This window comes from Aquarana catesbeiana, linkage group LG04, assembly GCF_042186555.1.
Source record: "Aquarana catesbeiana isolate 2022-GZ linkage group LG04, ASM4218655v1, whole genome shotgun sequence".
Lineage (NCBI taxonomy): Eukaryota > Metazoa > Chordata > Amphibia > Anura > Ranidae > Aquarana > Aquarana catesbeiana.
In genome coordinates this window covers 408,620,512-408,636,407 of record NC_133327.1, presented here as the reverse complement: position 1 = coordinate 408,636,407, position 15,896 = coordinate 408,620,512, and positions in this window count along the sequence as shown.

Below are 15,896 nucleotides of genomic sequence, written 5' to 3'. Positions count from 1 at the left end.
TGCTATTGGTACATCAATGTCAGATTGTACCAGGCAAATTTCCCTGCCCCAGGTGCTGCACCTCAGAAAGAAGTTCGCTCCCAGCCATCCACATGCCCAGTGGTTGAATGCTAGCTTGGCAAAGTTGCTAGCACTTCAACTGCTGCCTTTTCAGTTGGTAGACTCTGCCCCCTTCCGTGAGTTTATGGAATGTGCGGTTCCTCAGTGGCAGGTTCCCAAATGCCACTTTTTCTCACGGAAGCTGATTCCGGCTCTCTACCGGCATGTGGAAGGCAATGTCTTGGCCAGCAGGCATGGACAGGGACATTAACTAAGTTTCACGGTGCATTGGGTGACTCTGCTGGTAGCTGGGGAGGATGCAGGACAAGGTGCAGTAGTGTTGGAGGTTGTTCCACCACCACGCCTCCAAAATGCTACTTCTGGTGATTCTGACACACCTCTCTCCTCCACCCCCTCCTCTTCTTCCTCCATGGCCTCTTTCTGTGCTTTGTCCTCGGAACCAGTGGTGCTCTATAGGCGTTTGAAGGGGCTACACAAGTACGCAGGCCAAAAGATGCCATGCAGTGCTTGAGCTGGTGTGCTTGGGGGACAGGAGCCACACTGGGGCAGAGATTCTGTCAGCTCTGCAGGGGCAGGTTCAGAGGTGCTTGACGCCATGCCAGTGAAAGCCAGGAATGGTGGTTTGCGACAATGGCACCAACCTCCTCTCCGCCCTCCGACAGGGACAACTGACCCATATGCCCTGTTTGGCTCCTTAACTTGGTGGTGCAGCAGTTCTTGGGCAGATACCTGGGCTTACAGGATGTACTGAGGCAGGCCAGGAAAGTCTGTGTGCATTTCTGCTGGTCGTATAATGCCAGTGCTCAGCTTGCTGACCTCCAAAAGGAATTTAACCTGCTCAAGAACCGCCTAATCTGTGACATGCCCACCAGGTGGAACTCAGCGTTGGCCATGCTTCAGCAGCTGCACACACAGCAGAGGGCCATCAATGAGTACCTATGCGACTATGGCACCAGGACAGGGTCAGGGGAGCTTGTTTTTTTTACCCCACGCCAGTGGGCCATGATCAGGGATGCATGCACTGTCCTGTCACCATTTGAGGAGGCCACGAGGATGGTGAGCAGTGACAGTGCATGCATCAGTGACACTGTCCCCCTTGTCCACCTGTTGGAGCACACGCTGCTGGAATAATGGACAGGGCACTTGAGGCAGAACAGAGGCAGGAAGAGGAGGACTTCCTTAGTTCTCAAGGCCCCCTTTATTAAGACAGAGTTCCTGCGTGCCCACCGATCACACAGGAAGAGGACGAGGAGGAGGAGGAGGATTGTGTCAGCATGGAGGTGGAGCCTGGCACTCAGCATCAGCAGCAGTCTTTAAGGGATCATTTACAGTCCCAAGAAACCCATGGACTTGTACGTGGCTAGGAGGATGCGGATCATGTCATCCTTAGTGACCCAGAGGACTCCGGACCGAAACCCTCAGCAAACCTACGCTGCATGGCCTCCCTGATCCTGCAAAGCCTGCGGAAGGATCCTCGTATTCGTGGTATCAAGGAGAGGGATCGTTACTGGCTGGCAACCCTCCTTGATCCACGTTACAAGGGTAAGGTTGCGGACCTTATCTTCCTGTCGCAGAGGGAGCAGAGGATGAAACATCTTCGGGAGGCTTTGCAGAAAGGTCTGTGCAACGCGTTCCCAGAGACTGGGAGGTTACAAACTCCTGTTCCTGGACAACGTGTTGCTGAGGCTTCGGTCAGTCAAAGAAGGAGCGGTGGAGAAGGTGGCCATCTGACCGATGCGTTCAGACAATTTTTTAGTCCACAGCCCCAAGGTATGATCAGTTCCAGCAACCATCGCCAGCGTCTGTTTTACATGGTGCAGGAATACCTAGGGGCAAGATCTGACTTGGACACCTTTCCCACCGAAAATCCTCTGTGTTACTGGGTCTTGAGGATGGATTACTGGCCAGAGCTTGCACAGTATGCAATTGAGCTACTGGCCTGTCCTGCATCCAGCGTTCTTTCAGAACGCACATTCAGTGCTGCTGGAGGCTTTGTAACCGATTACAGGGTGCACCTGTCCACCGACTCGGTCGATCGACTGACCTTCATAAAAATGAATCAGTCTTAGATCACCACCAGATACCAAGCACCTGATGCTGATGTAACCCAATAATTTTTTTTGAAATGTCAGATTATGCTGTTATGCTGAGTGACTATCCTCTTCCTCCTCAATGATCATGCTGATAGCTTGTTCGGGCGCTGCCACCAGTGGCTAAGGCCCAATTTTTCAGCCCCTGTTTAACAGGGGCATGTAATTACAATTTTTGATGCAATACTTTGCAGCAGGGCTCATTCCTGCACTCCAACTAGAGTATCTGTGAGGGGTTGCAGTGTTGTGGCACCAGTACCAGTGCCTAAGGCCCAATTTTCAGCCCCTGTTTAACAGGGGTGTGTATTTACAATTTGTAATGCAATACTTTGCAGCAGGGCTCATTCCTGTGCTCCAACTAGAGTATCTGTGAGGGATTGCAGTGTTGTGGCAACAGTGCCTAAGGCCCAATTTTTCAGCCCCTGTTTAACAGGGGCGTGTAATTACAATTTTTGATGCAATACTTTGCAGCAGGGCTCGTTCCTGCGCTCCAACTAGAGTATTTGTGAGGGGTTGCAGTGTTGTGGCACCAGTGCCTAAGGCCCAATTTGTCTGCCCCTGTTCAACAGGGACATGTAATTATAATTCTTGTTCTAATATTTCACAGCAGGGCCCGTTTCTGCGCCCACCAAGAGTAACTGTGAGTGCTTACAGTGTTGTGGCACCAGCACCAGCACCACCACCATCACCAAAGGCCCAATTTTTCTGCCCCTGTTCAACAGGTGCATGTAATTACAATTCTTGATCTAATATTTCACAGCAGGGCCCGTTCCAGCACCCACCAAGAGTAACTGTGAGGACTTACAGTGTTGTGGTACCAGCACCACCACCACCATCACAAAAGGCCCAATTTTTCTGACCCTGTTCAACAGGGCCATGTAATTACAATTCTTGATCTAATATTTCACAGCAGGGCCCTGTGAGGGCTTACAGTGTTGTGGCAACACCAACACCTAAGGCCCCAATTTCTGCAGAGTATATAGGGCAGGCCCCTACTTCCAACTTACAAACGACTCCTACTTGCAAACGGAAGGAGACAACAGGAAGTGAGATGAAATCTACCCCTAGGAAGGGAAATTCTCTCCTGTAAGAGTTAATATGGAAAAAACGTCTCTCCTTTCCACTGATGCTTTATCATCAATCCTTGTTTCACTAAAAACCCCAAATTTTCTAAAATCATTTGTCATTGTGACAGAAAGTGAGGTGAAATCTTCTGAAGAGGAGCACAGACAGCAGTTAATATGGGAAAAACATTACTCCTTTCCACTGATGCTTTATCACCAATCCTTGTTTCACTAAAAAAACTTTTTTTTGCATTGATACATGTCCCCTGGGGCAGGACCCAGGTCCCCAAACCCTTTTTAGGACAATACCATGCAAATTAGCTTTTAAAATTAGCACTTTTGATTTCGAACGTTCGAGTCCCATAGACTTCAACGGGGTTTTAACGTTTAACGTTCATACGAAGTTTCGGTCTGTTCGCAGGTTCTGGTGCGAACCAAACCGGGGGGTGTTCAGCTCATCTCTATAATACAGGCAATAGCAACATTAAAATAAAACAGATTAAAAGTAAAGAACTACTTAACAAAGTTTACCTGATCTTTTGCTCTGGCAGAGTCTAATTCGCTACAGCGTAACTCCAATTTTGACAGTGTCCCTGGCCCTCAGAGATAACTCTTAGCATTTGTAAATAGTTTCAATAAGTAATTGATAGCTCATGAGCTGCAGATGCAGTCATCTTTTCTAGTGCAAAAGAATATAACCAATGAAAGGATCTGAAGGATTGTGTTGTCGGGGTGTCAACATGTTTTATTATTGTTCAGTGGACCGTACACTCCCTCCTTGCCAATTTGTTAACTGTATCAATATTTTCAGATGACCATAATTTACAGTGTGATAACCTACATATTAAAAGAAATCTCGATTTGATGGACATCTGACATGATGTGGATTGTTTGTAGGGTTTCTTTAGAAAGGGTAATGTGTCCCATCAGCTTTTTGCACCTCCTACATTACAATATAGGAATGTTTGCTATGTAAGTGATTGGTATTTCCTTATACAATCCAATAGATGTTTGGTATGAATGTAGCAATATCATATCAGGATTTATGAACTATTTGAAGACTTTTCTTCTAGCAGATACAAAAAAACATATCAACATTGGTATTCGTACAACTTATGTTAGATGTTGTTATCCCCGCGCTGTGGTATGTATACCAATATATTGGGAAAGTTGACTGCTGCTGTGATGTAAGGTGCAAATGTCCTAAAAAATTGTGATATATAAACCCAGCACTGTCTAATCAAAAAAACCTTGTACAATCCTACTTATTTACACAAAATGAATAATACTACCACAAATACAATCTATAGTGAAAAAACAGTATCAAAAAGCAATAAATTCTTAAAGTGCCATTTGTATATAGTGCCAGCAAATGAAATAAATTAGTCCTTTAGGGTGCCGTGCCTATCTCTGTTGTCTTGTGCCAGTAGTGATCCTCCTCCCCTCCTCATGTGCCCTCACTCACCAACTCTCAGTTTAAATATCGCCTGTAAAGGAACTGACAGTCCTTAGGTTTTTTGAGATGTATGGTTCACTCTTCTTTTCTGTGCTCCACCCAGATGAACAGGTTGCTCATACATGTTTTAATGGAAGGAGAACCAGGAAAAATCCATATTGTGATTTAGTTTTATTAAAAAAATTTTAAAAACAAATTGAACAAAGTCGATTTTTGGATAAAAGCATGTAAAATGCCACCATGGAACACAGTATCCAGGGTTTGCTTCCCAAATGCCGGACGTGATGTCACCGGAAGTTCCCACCTGTCTTTTGCATTTTGTTCCGAGTAATGAATAAGCACAGCTTTGCTGCGTGAAACGCGTCTACCTGTACCTGCTTTTATCGTCCTGTGGTGTCATTCATGTTCTTGGATTTTACAATAAAGAGACTTTCTATTACTTTGGTGTGCAGCCATCCATTCCTTCTTGCATTTTGTTCCTCCCAGGCAGCGTCATCGGAAGCTTCCTACAACTGCTTTGCTGCAGGCATTAAGACATTAGGGTTCTGCTAGAGGTTTTCTGGCATAGCAATTTTAGCAGGCTTCAAAGTGAGTTCTAGGTCAGTATCTTAGAAACTACTGATTATAGAGATAGGCAACTAGCACTCTAAATAAAGGGTAAGTAATAGCAGACTATTTTTCTTTCTGTACAGGCTTCCTTCAAATTCATTATCATCCTGGTATAAAATAATTGTATGTATGTGTTGGGAGACAAGCTGTCTAAGATAAAATAAACAAGCATTACAGAATGTGCACTACATCCCTTAAACTATTAGTGATATATAGGTGAATACAAAAAAATTGGATTTTTCAGGCGCTACTTAGAGTTAACACACATCCTATCTAATTAGTAAACATACATTTATTCCTGTTATTTCTCAAATATTAAAATCACCATAAATTAAAAAAAAAGATGGTACCTAGTTTACATAGAAAGAGAGAATAAATGTAACAATGTTAAAAACTGTGCATACCTTGATGAGACATCAAGAACCCCTATATTTGTGGGTTGTACAAGGTATGTCTATTAAATAATGAGACTGTGATCCCACTTAGTAAACATAGCAGTCAGAACCGGTTATAACTGCATGTGTGGTGACCTTGAACATGTTTGAACCTGCATGACAAGCAGCAACACTCTATGACATTCAATTGATTGTGAGTCGCCATTTAGTTTGGTTGTGTTTTCTGTCGTGTGCCTAAAAAATAGTAGCAAGTAAAAAAAAGTAGTACGTGAAAAGTCCAATTTTCTTGGTATTTCAGCTTAGTAAAGTTCACTAGAATAAAAAAAAAAAATCTTTATCTGGTGGCTGAAGCAGACAGAGTAAACTGTTGTTCTGGCACCCCTGGAGGCAGTATTGAAGGTTAGCCAGGCTCTGAACTAGTGTTTAATTGATAAGATGTACCAAGTCTAGGAATTGCCACAACAAATTAATTTTCTTCTAGTACAAGCATCTTTTAGAAGTTTTTCAGCTCCTAGAACTTTTTAATATTTTATCTCATTAAACTGGATCTCCAGCTAAACAATTTTTCTCTAGCTTTGGATAGCATTACAATCTCTGTCAGGCTGTCACTGTTGTCAGTGTTCCTATTGTGGAGATTATCCTTCACTTCCTGTGCTGATGACATTTGTCTCCTGGACAGGAAATTATGTAAACTAGGACATACTGTACGTAGTCACGATAAAAGGGCTGGCTGGTGTACTGTGAAGGAAAACAAAATGTATTTACAGAAAGTGATAAGTACACACAATTGCAACACTTAAATGCAATATTACAAGCTTTAAAAAATATATAAAATTAAAATGTAAAACGTTAAACTTTACCCTTTTTTTTTGGGGGGGGGGGGGTTTGAAGTTTGAGGAAATAGAATTTGTGTCTGTCTCAATGTTTATATATTATGAAACACATCACAGGGAAGTAGAGTTTTTCAGTCAAATAAAGTTGGTTTGGGCTCCATAGCATCAGCAGTGTGTAGCATCTCATCTTTTTTTGCACTTGGAAGTAAAATGGACGGGTAGGTGGCGGAGCCCAAAAATAGCCAGCCCGCACAGATAGAGTGAAAGCAGCATGGAACCTGCTACTGGTTTTGTGAATTTTTTCTGAGTAGATCTACCCCAAATTCCCTTCAGGACAGGAAGTGATGGAAACTTTCTCCACAGAATGACTGTCGGTGTCTCCCTGCCCCAGTGAAACCACTACCCTCGTTTTCGTCCTGCTGTTACAGAGTCAAGAAGTGGGGTAACATCTCCCCAGTTGGGTCGTAAACAGCAATACAACTTAACAGATGTTTTTTAAATAGTATTTAAGCCCAAGTCTATCCAACAGTAAAATAAAATAAAAAGTTTGAGCTGGACATGAGCTTTGGTATTTATTTCAATAATCATGTGCAGAAAGCAATCATATATAGGTTTTGTGTTAATGGGCTTTAATCAGTTTCTTTAAGGTAGTTTGCATTTTATATCAGTTTGAGATGCTGCTGGGATCATTCAGAATGCCTTAACAGGTTCATTTGACCTGTAGCTGGCCTCCTTCTGACCTACATTGTACCTCTTCTAAGGCTACATTCACATGGACATTTGTATCTGACAGCTCTCATTTGTTTTTGAAAATGAAGAAGGAAAAGAAAAATGTATTTTTTTTTCTTTTTTCAATTTTCAAAACTTTGTGACAAAAAGCGAGATCTGCAAAATACTCACCATACCTCTCAGCAAATAGCTTGGGTATCTACTTTCCAAAATGGGGTCATTTGGGGGGGGGGGGTTCCATCTGGGCATTTCATGGCCTCCGAAACTGTGATAGGTAGTGAGGAGTGAAATCAAAAATTTACACCCTTAGAAAGCCTGAAGGCGGTGCTTGGTTTTCAGGGTCCCGTACGCAGCTAGGCTCCCAAAAAGTCTCACACATGTGGTATCCCCGAAGCAACAGACTGTATTTTGGGGTGTAATTTCACATATGGTCTTGGCGTGTTTGAGCAATATATCATTTAGTGACAACTTTGTGCAAAAAAAAAAAAAAAAATTGTCTTTTCCCCGCAACTTGTGTCAAAATATAAAATATTCCATGGACTCAACATGCCTCTCAGCAAATAGCTTGGGGAGTCTACTTTCCAAAATGGGGTCATTTGGGGGTTTTCAACTGTCCTGGCATGTTATGCACAACATTTAGAAGCTTATGTCACACATCACCCACTCTTCTAACCACTTGAAGACACTTTCTGACACTTTTTGTTTACATGAAAAAATATTTTTTTTGCAAAAAAATTACCTTGAACCCCCAAACATTATATATTTTTTTAAAGCAAAGGCCCTGCAGATTAAAATGGTGGGTGTTTCAATTTTTTTTTCACACAGTATTTGCGCAGCGATTTTTCAAACGCATTTTTTTTGGAAAAAACACACTTTTTTAAATTTTATTGCACTAAAACACACTATATTGCCCAAATGTTTGATGAAATAAAAATGATGATCTTAGGCCAAGTACATGGATACCAAACACGACATGCTTTAAAATTGCGCACAAACGTGCAGCGGCGACAAAATACATACATTTTAAAAGCCTTTAAACGCCTTTACAGGTTACCACTTTAGATTTACGGAGGGGGTCTACTGCTAAAATTATTGCCCTTGATCTGACCTTCGCGGTGATACCTCACATGCATGGTGGAATTGCTGTTTACAAATGACGCCAGACCGACGCTTGCGTTCACCTTTGCGCGATAGCAAAGGGGGACAGGGGTGTTTTTTTTGTTTTTTTTTAATTATTTATTTTGCATTTTTATTTTATTTTTAAACTGTTCCTTTCATTTATATATGTTTTTATCATTTTCATTGTAAATATCCCCTACGATAGCAATAGGTAGTGAAAGGTACTCTTTTTTGAAAAAAATGGGGTCTATTAGACCCTAGATCTCTCCTCTGCCCTCAAAGCATCTGACCACACCAAGATTGGTGTGATAAAATCCTTTCCCAATTTCCCAATGGTGCTGTTTACATCCGGCGAAATCTAAGCCATGAAATGCTCGTAGCTTCCGGTTTCTTAGGCCATAGAGATGATTGGAGCCATTCTGGTCTCTGATCAGCTCTATGGTCAGCTGGCGGAACCACTGGCTGCATTCTCAGGTTTCCTGTTGGGACAGGAGAGCCAGAGAAAATCATGGAAGACGGTGGGGGGGGGACATACATTAAAAAAGCAGTCTAGAGGCTAATTAGCTGCTAGGATTGCTTTTACCTGAAAGCCGACCGCTGGCTGAAAAGAATGATACCAAGATGATACCTACGCCTGCAGGCATCATTCTGGTATAACCACTCAAAGTTCCAGTAACATACTAGTACGTTGTTGGTCCTTGTTGGGCATATATTGTAATCTATTTTTTCATGCAGCCTGTGGGCTGAACGAAAAAAAGAGATTGATCGGTGGGTATACCCACCATTAGAATACCTCCCTTCATCCACCTACTTCTAATGATGGGCATACATGCACCATTTATACATGCCGAAGCATGGGGGCATCTGCCCCAACAATTAGAAGCAAATCGCTTCTCCACCCCTGCTGCCCCCATGCTTCGGCATATATGCTCTTTTTTTTAACTGTGGTGGTGAAATCACCTCCGACAGCGCTGGAGTCAGGGCTTTATGTATCGTGGGAGCAAACGCTGTTGCTGTCAAGATAAATAAATCTGCGCTGCAGCTGAATGGCATACCTGAAAACAAAAAAATTGTTAACAATAAAACACAGTAAACAGTAAAGTATAAAAAAATGACTTACTTGAAAAGAAAACATGATAAAACATAATAACAATAAAACATTGCAGTTTAGAATACAGTAAAAAAAAAAAAAAAACAGAACAATAGAGAGAGAATAGAGAGAGAGAGAGAACAATAAAATTTTTGGGTTTTTTATTTTATTTTTTTTGTGTATTTCTTATTTTTTACTGTTTTGTTTTTTACACTTTTATTTGTAACTGTAACGGTTTGGTTCCAGGTTCGGGGTCTCTCAAAATGTGATGGCATCTTGGGAGACCCTGTGAAAGTGTGCCTAGTCTGTGCAATGCTGTACCCTATGCTAAAACTCGTGTATGGTAGCGCTCAGAACATTCACCAATGCAAAGACCAGGATTATCAGGACAGGAGGGACAATAATAGCGGGTGTCACGCCTATATCTGCGCTTTCTTTGGGGGGCTCGTTGGGTAGGGGTACTTGGGAGGACATAAGGAAAATGCCTCTCATGCAGCCGGCTTACTGCATTTGGATTGGGAAGGTGAGGTGGAGCACCATCTGGAAACAGAAGGGCTCAGACGATCTCTTCCTGGAATTTAAGGAAGGATCCAGTCCATCCTGAAGCTCTGTATAGCATATGAGCGTTCAGCAAAGCCAATTGAAATAAGTATACAGACACTTTTTTATACCAGCATCTGGCCTTACGGGCAACTAGGTACGGCACAAACAACTGGTCGTTGAGGTCCACCCCTCCCATATTAAGGTTATATTTGTGGACACAGAGGGGTTTCTCCCCAACACCAGTCGCCGTAGTAATTTGTACCGTCGTGTCTGCATGAAGGGAGGCAAGAACGAAAACGTTCTTCTTATCCCTGCACTTCATAGCGAGCAAGTTATTACACTTCAAGCAGGCTCTCTCCCCTAGCCTAAGACGGGAATCTACAAGCCGCTGGGGAAAGCCCCGGCGATTAGGTCGCACGGTGCCACATGCTCCAATCTGATGATCAAACAAGTGACTAAACAGTGGCACGCTTATGTAATAATTGTCCATTTACAAGTGGTACCCCTTTCCGAAAAAGGTTGACACCAAGTTCTACACAATCTTGCCAGCGCTCCCTATGTAGTCAGCACAGTTTGTTGGCTCTATGTGGCTATCTCTTCCCTCGCAAACCATAAAACTACATGTATAGCCTGTGGCCCTGTCACAGAGCTTATACATCTTGACCCTGTATCTGGCACGCTTGCTAGGAAGATATTGTTTGAATGACAAGCGGCCAGAAAACTTAATCAGGGACTCATTAACGCAGACAACTTGATGGAGAGTAAACAAGTCTGCAAAACATTGGTTGAAGTGGTTTACGAGGGGCCGAATTTTGTAGAGCAGATGGTATCCAGGGTCTCCACGAGGATGACAGAGTTCATTGTTGTTGAAGTGCATGAACCGCAAGATCTGCTCGTATCGTGCCCTGGCCATGGAGGCAGAGAACACGGGCATATGGTGAATTGGGTCAGTGGACCAATATGACCGCAACTCACTCTTTTTGGTTATGCCCGTGAGGAGGGATAGGCCCAAAAATTATCTTAAATTCAGAAACCGTAATTGGTTTCCAATCTCTGGCAAGGGAGGACTGGGGATTAGTGGAGATGTATTGACCAGCATACAAATTGCTTTGGTCTACAATCGATTTATAGAGATCTTTGGTGAAAAAAAGCGAATAAAAATCAAGTGACGTAAAATCAACTGTTTCCACCTGAATGCCGGGGTTGGCCAGTGAATGGGGGAAGTACGGGTGCTACAGAAGTGGTGGGTTCCCAATTAGGATTGGCGAATGCAGCAGGAAGGGCACTATGGCCTCGACGGGCCTGTCTTTGTCTTCTTGGTGGCAGCGGGACATTACTTGTGCTTTCCACCTCGCCAGCTTGAACTGCACTTATGGGACTCGCCACGTTACCAAGTGTTACTGCAGTGCTGGATGTACGACCAGGGTGTACTAGGCCGCTGGTGCTTGCCAGTTCACCAGAAGGAATAGCGGTGCTAGTACTTCTCTGCTCCATACGAGAGCCCTGTCATTCTTGCACCTCAACAGCAGAAGAAGATTGGTGTCTGGTATGCCTGACCTTGGCAGGGACCACAAATCCGTCATCAGAGCTATCTGTCATGGAGCCGCTGTCATCTACAGGATCATATTCTGAGCCTGAATCTGACAGATGAGTGACTTCCTCTTCACTATCTGTCATGCTCAGAAACATGTAGGCCTCTTCACTAGTGTACCTTCAATTTGCCATTTTGGGCTCTAAATTTAGTGGTACACTAGTGAGACTCACAGGTAAAAAAGCTCCTGACTGTCAGCGACTGTATAAAAATGCTACCAAAAAAACTGTTAGCGATCGCAGGGATCAGGCCTGACTCTGCGAACGCTGCAGTTATGTGTTTAGTGTTTTGTCAGTGACAGTGATTGATCAATACTGCACTTGGGTGGGCTGGGCTGGGTGGAGGGGCAGAATGCAGGTGCTAGCAGGTATCTGGGCTGATCCCGCTAACACTACGTTTTTGGGAACCCTAAACTGCTGGGGACGCTTGTATAGCTCTAAACAGATCAAATATTGATCCGTTCAGATACTATACCACTAAGGGAGGTTTAGGCTGCGTGCGTGGGTGTTAGCGGTACTGGCACTAACCTGATGCTGCCTGGGGCGACGCAGACCCTATCTGACCCTAAAACCTAACTTATATCACCCGCTGGGCGATCAGGAGGTTAAACCTTTATTAGGTAATAAATGGCGGGTGCCCTGACACTATAAAAAACAAACTAACTAACCAGCGTCACCCATAACAGTTATACAGTGATCACTGGTGAAAGGGTTAACTAGGGGGCAATCAGGGGGTTAAAACCTTTATTAGGTATTATATGGGGGTACCTGACGCTATAAAAAGCTGACGCTGAACCTAAATACTTACCTGGCTAACTTGCGTCACCTATGACACTAATACAGCCATCAGAAAAAAGATAGCTTAGTGACACTGGCGACAGGGGTTAACTGAGGGTGATCAAGTGGTTAAACCTTTATTAGGGGGGTTAGGGGGGTACCCTAGACCTAAAGGGGCCTACCACTAACTGCCCTAACACTTATAACAGTCACAAATGACACCAATGCAGTAATCAGTAAAAAAAAAAAAAATTGCTATTGGCATCACTGTGACAGGGGGTGCAGAGGGTGTGATCGGGGGGTGATTGGGGGGTGATTAGTGTGCCTGCATGTTATACTGTAAGTGTAGTGTTGGTGCACTTACTTGGATGTCTTCTCTCCTCAGAAGCCGGAATTATAAGGCTTCACGAGGAGCGATGACATCACTTCCTCTGCTTCTGTTTACATTACAGAAGCAGAGGAAGCATTCTATTCGCCAGGAGCGATCGCGAAGAGTGGCCATGAATTAGTGGCCTCCCCCTCAGCACAGATCGCTCCTGAAGCAGGCACCGGGGGGGCCCAATCAGGCCCCCCGCCCGCTGGGAGGAAGGGATGTACAGGTAAGCCCTTATGCCTGCCTGTGCCATTCTGTCGATGTACATTGGAATCCGGCGGTCGGCAACTGGTTAAAGTGAAACAATAAAAATTAAATATTCCTTTAAATATCGTGCCTGGGGGTTGTCTATATTATGCCTGCAAAGTGGTGCATTTTTCCCGTGTTTAGAACAGTACCACTGTAAAATTACATTTCTAAAGGAATATTAAGGGGAACTCCGAACCAAAATTTAAAAATAAAATTGTGTGGGGGTCCCCCTAAAATCCATACCAGGCCCTTTGGGTCTGATATGGAAATTAAGGGGAACCCTGTGCCAAATTTTTAAAAAATTGTGTAGCCCCCCCAAAATCCATACCAGACCCTTATCCAAGCATGCAACCTGGCAGAAAAAGAGGGTGACTCCGCCCCCCTCTGACACCACGGGGGCTTCCCCATGGCATCAGAGCGGGACACAATCACAAGTTTACGTCACCGGGTGGCCCCGCCCTCAGTTATATAAGAACTGTCACAGAGAAGACACGTCAGTCGGCGGGAGCCTCCCATGGAGGCGGATCAGTTGTGGGTTTTTTTTTTCAGTCCGTCGGGCGGCGTGATAAAAGAAGATGAATGGACATCGCTGGACATTTTTATTTTTTACATTTTTAATAAAGGACTTGTCCCAAGTTGTCTCTTGTCTTTTTTTTACCATTTTTTACACTTTTTTTGTGAAATGGTAGGGGTACAATGTACCCCATTACCAATTTACACAGGGGAGGAGGCCAGGATATGGGGGTCCCCTTGTTAAAGGGGGCTTCCAGATTCTGATAAGCCCCCCACCCGCATACCCCCACAACCACCGGGCAAGGGTTGTGGGTGTGAGGCCCTTGTCCCCATCAACAGGGGGACAAGGTGCTTTGGGGTCAGACCATAAATCACCCTCCCCATGTTGAGGGTTATGTGGCCTGGTACGGTTCAGGGGGGGCGCTCTCTCGTCCCACCTCTTTTCCTGCGGCCTGCCAGGTTGCATGCTCGGATAAGGGTTTGGTATGGATTTTGGGGGGACCCCACGCCATTCTTTTAAAATTTGGTGCAGGGTTCTCCTTAAAATCCATATCAGACCTGAAGGGTCTGGTATGGATTTTGGGGGGATCCCTACGCCATTTTATTTTTAGATTTGGCGCAGAGTTCCCCTTAATTTCCAAATCAGACCTGAAGGGCCTGATATGGATTTTAGGGGGACCCCCACGCAATTTTTTTTTAGATTTTGGTTTGGAGTTCCCCTTAATATTCATACCAGACCCAAAGGGCTTAGTAATGGACTGGGGGGGAACCCATGCTCTTTTTTTCAAAGAGTTTTATCTATACCTGACAATTCATTACAGCTGCGATCAGTTTTGAATGACAATTTTTCCTTTAGAAATGTCATTTTGCTATGGTACTGTTCTAAACACAGGAAAAAAGTGCCACTTTGCAGGCATACTATACCCCCCCCGGCACAATATTTAAAGGAATATTTAACTTTTATTGTTTCACTTTAAGCTTTAAAAAATTCCCTGCTCCCAAAAAAAGTCTGTTTTTAAAAAAAAATTGCATTGATACATGTCCCCTGGGGCAGGACCCGGGTCCCCAAACATTTTTTATGACAATAACTTGCATATAAGCCTTTAAAATTAGCACTTTTGATTTTTTATGTTAGCGTCCCATAGACTTTAATGGTGTTCCGGCGGCTTCTGAATTTACCACGAACATCGCATATTGTTCGCTGTTCACGAACAGGCGAACACCCGATGTTCGAGTCAAACTTACGTTCGACTCAAACATGGGGCTCATCCCTAGTCAGCATTTTCAGATGTTTTTTGCTCAGTACCCTATTCTTGCGGGGATGTTACTGTATATTCCTCCAGGCCACTACTCTTCCACTTTGTTGGTAGTTGTCTGAGCAGGGAGCTGTGTAATTGAAATGAAGTTTAGAGCAAAGCTAGTGCTTACCACTGTGTGCCCGATTCAGAGAAGATTGAGAGTTAGTTCACATGCACGGCACTACTTTTAACCAAACTGCATGGTACTGGTACAAACTGGTGTTGTTATCTGCTTCTGGGGTGCCTTTAACAATTCATTGGCACTGCTCAGATCACAAGGGCTGTGCAGTCATCTGCAGTACAAGAAAGGCACATCATACATGCCTTTCCCACATTGCGTTCTGGTGTAAACCGACCATGAAGCAGATAGAGAGGTAAATGAATTGAAGATAGGTACATCCCCTAACATCCCAGCAAATAACTAGGAGATATTTTGTCCCGATGTATGAGGAAATCAGAACCTATCCCGATAAATTTTACAACTTTACCAGAATGTTAATGCCCAACTTTGACAGCTTACTAACTTATTGTCGGGCCACGCCTGCAAAGTATGAATACCAACATGAGGATGCAGTACTTTTATTCTTTTCCTGAATGCAGCTGTCTGCAACTAAACAATGCTAATTGTTTTGTAAAATTAGCATGATTACTTTGCATTGTGTGAGTCAAGCTGCTTTTAGAAAAGTCTTCTAACACAGCTAAACTTTGAAAATTAGACATCCGTGTGAATGTAGCCTAAGCTACAGTGGGGATGGAAAGTATTCAGACCCCCTTAAATTTTTCACTCTTTGTTATATTGCAGCCATTTGCTAAAATCATTTAAGTTGATTTTTTTCCTCATTAATGTACACACAGCACCCCATATTGACAGAAAAACACAGAATTGTTGACATTTTTGCAGATTTATTAAAAAATAAAAACTGAAATATCACACGGTCCTAATGATTTAGACCCTTTGCTGTGACACTCATATATTTAACTCAGGTGATGTCCATTTCTTCTGATCATCCTTGAGATGGTTCTACACCTTCACTTGAGTCCAGCTCTGTTTGATTATACGGATTGGACTTGATTAGGAAAGCCACACACCTGTCTATATAAGACCTTA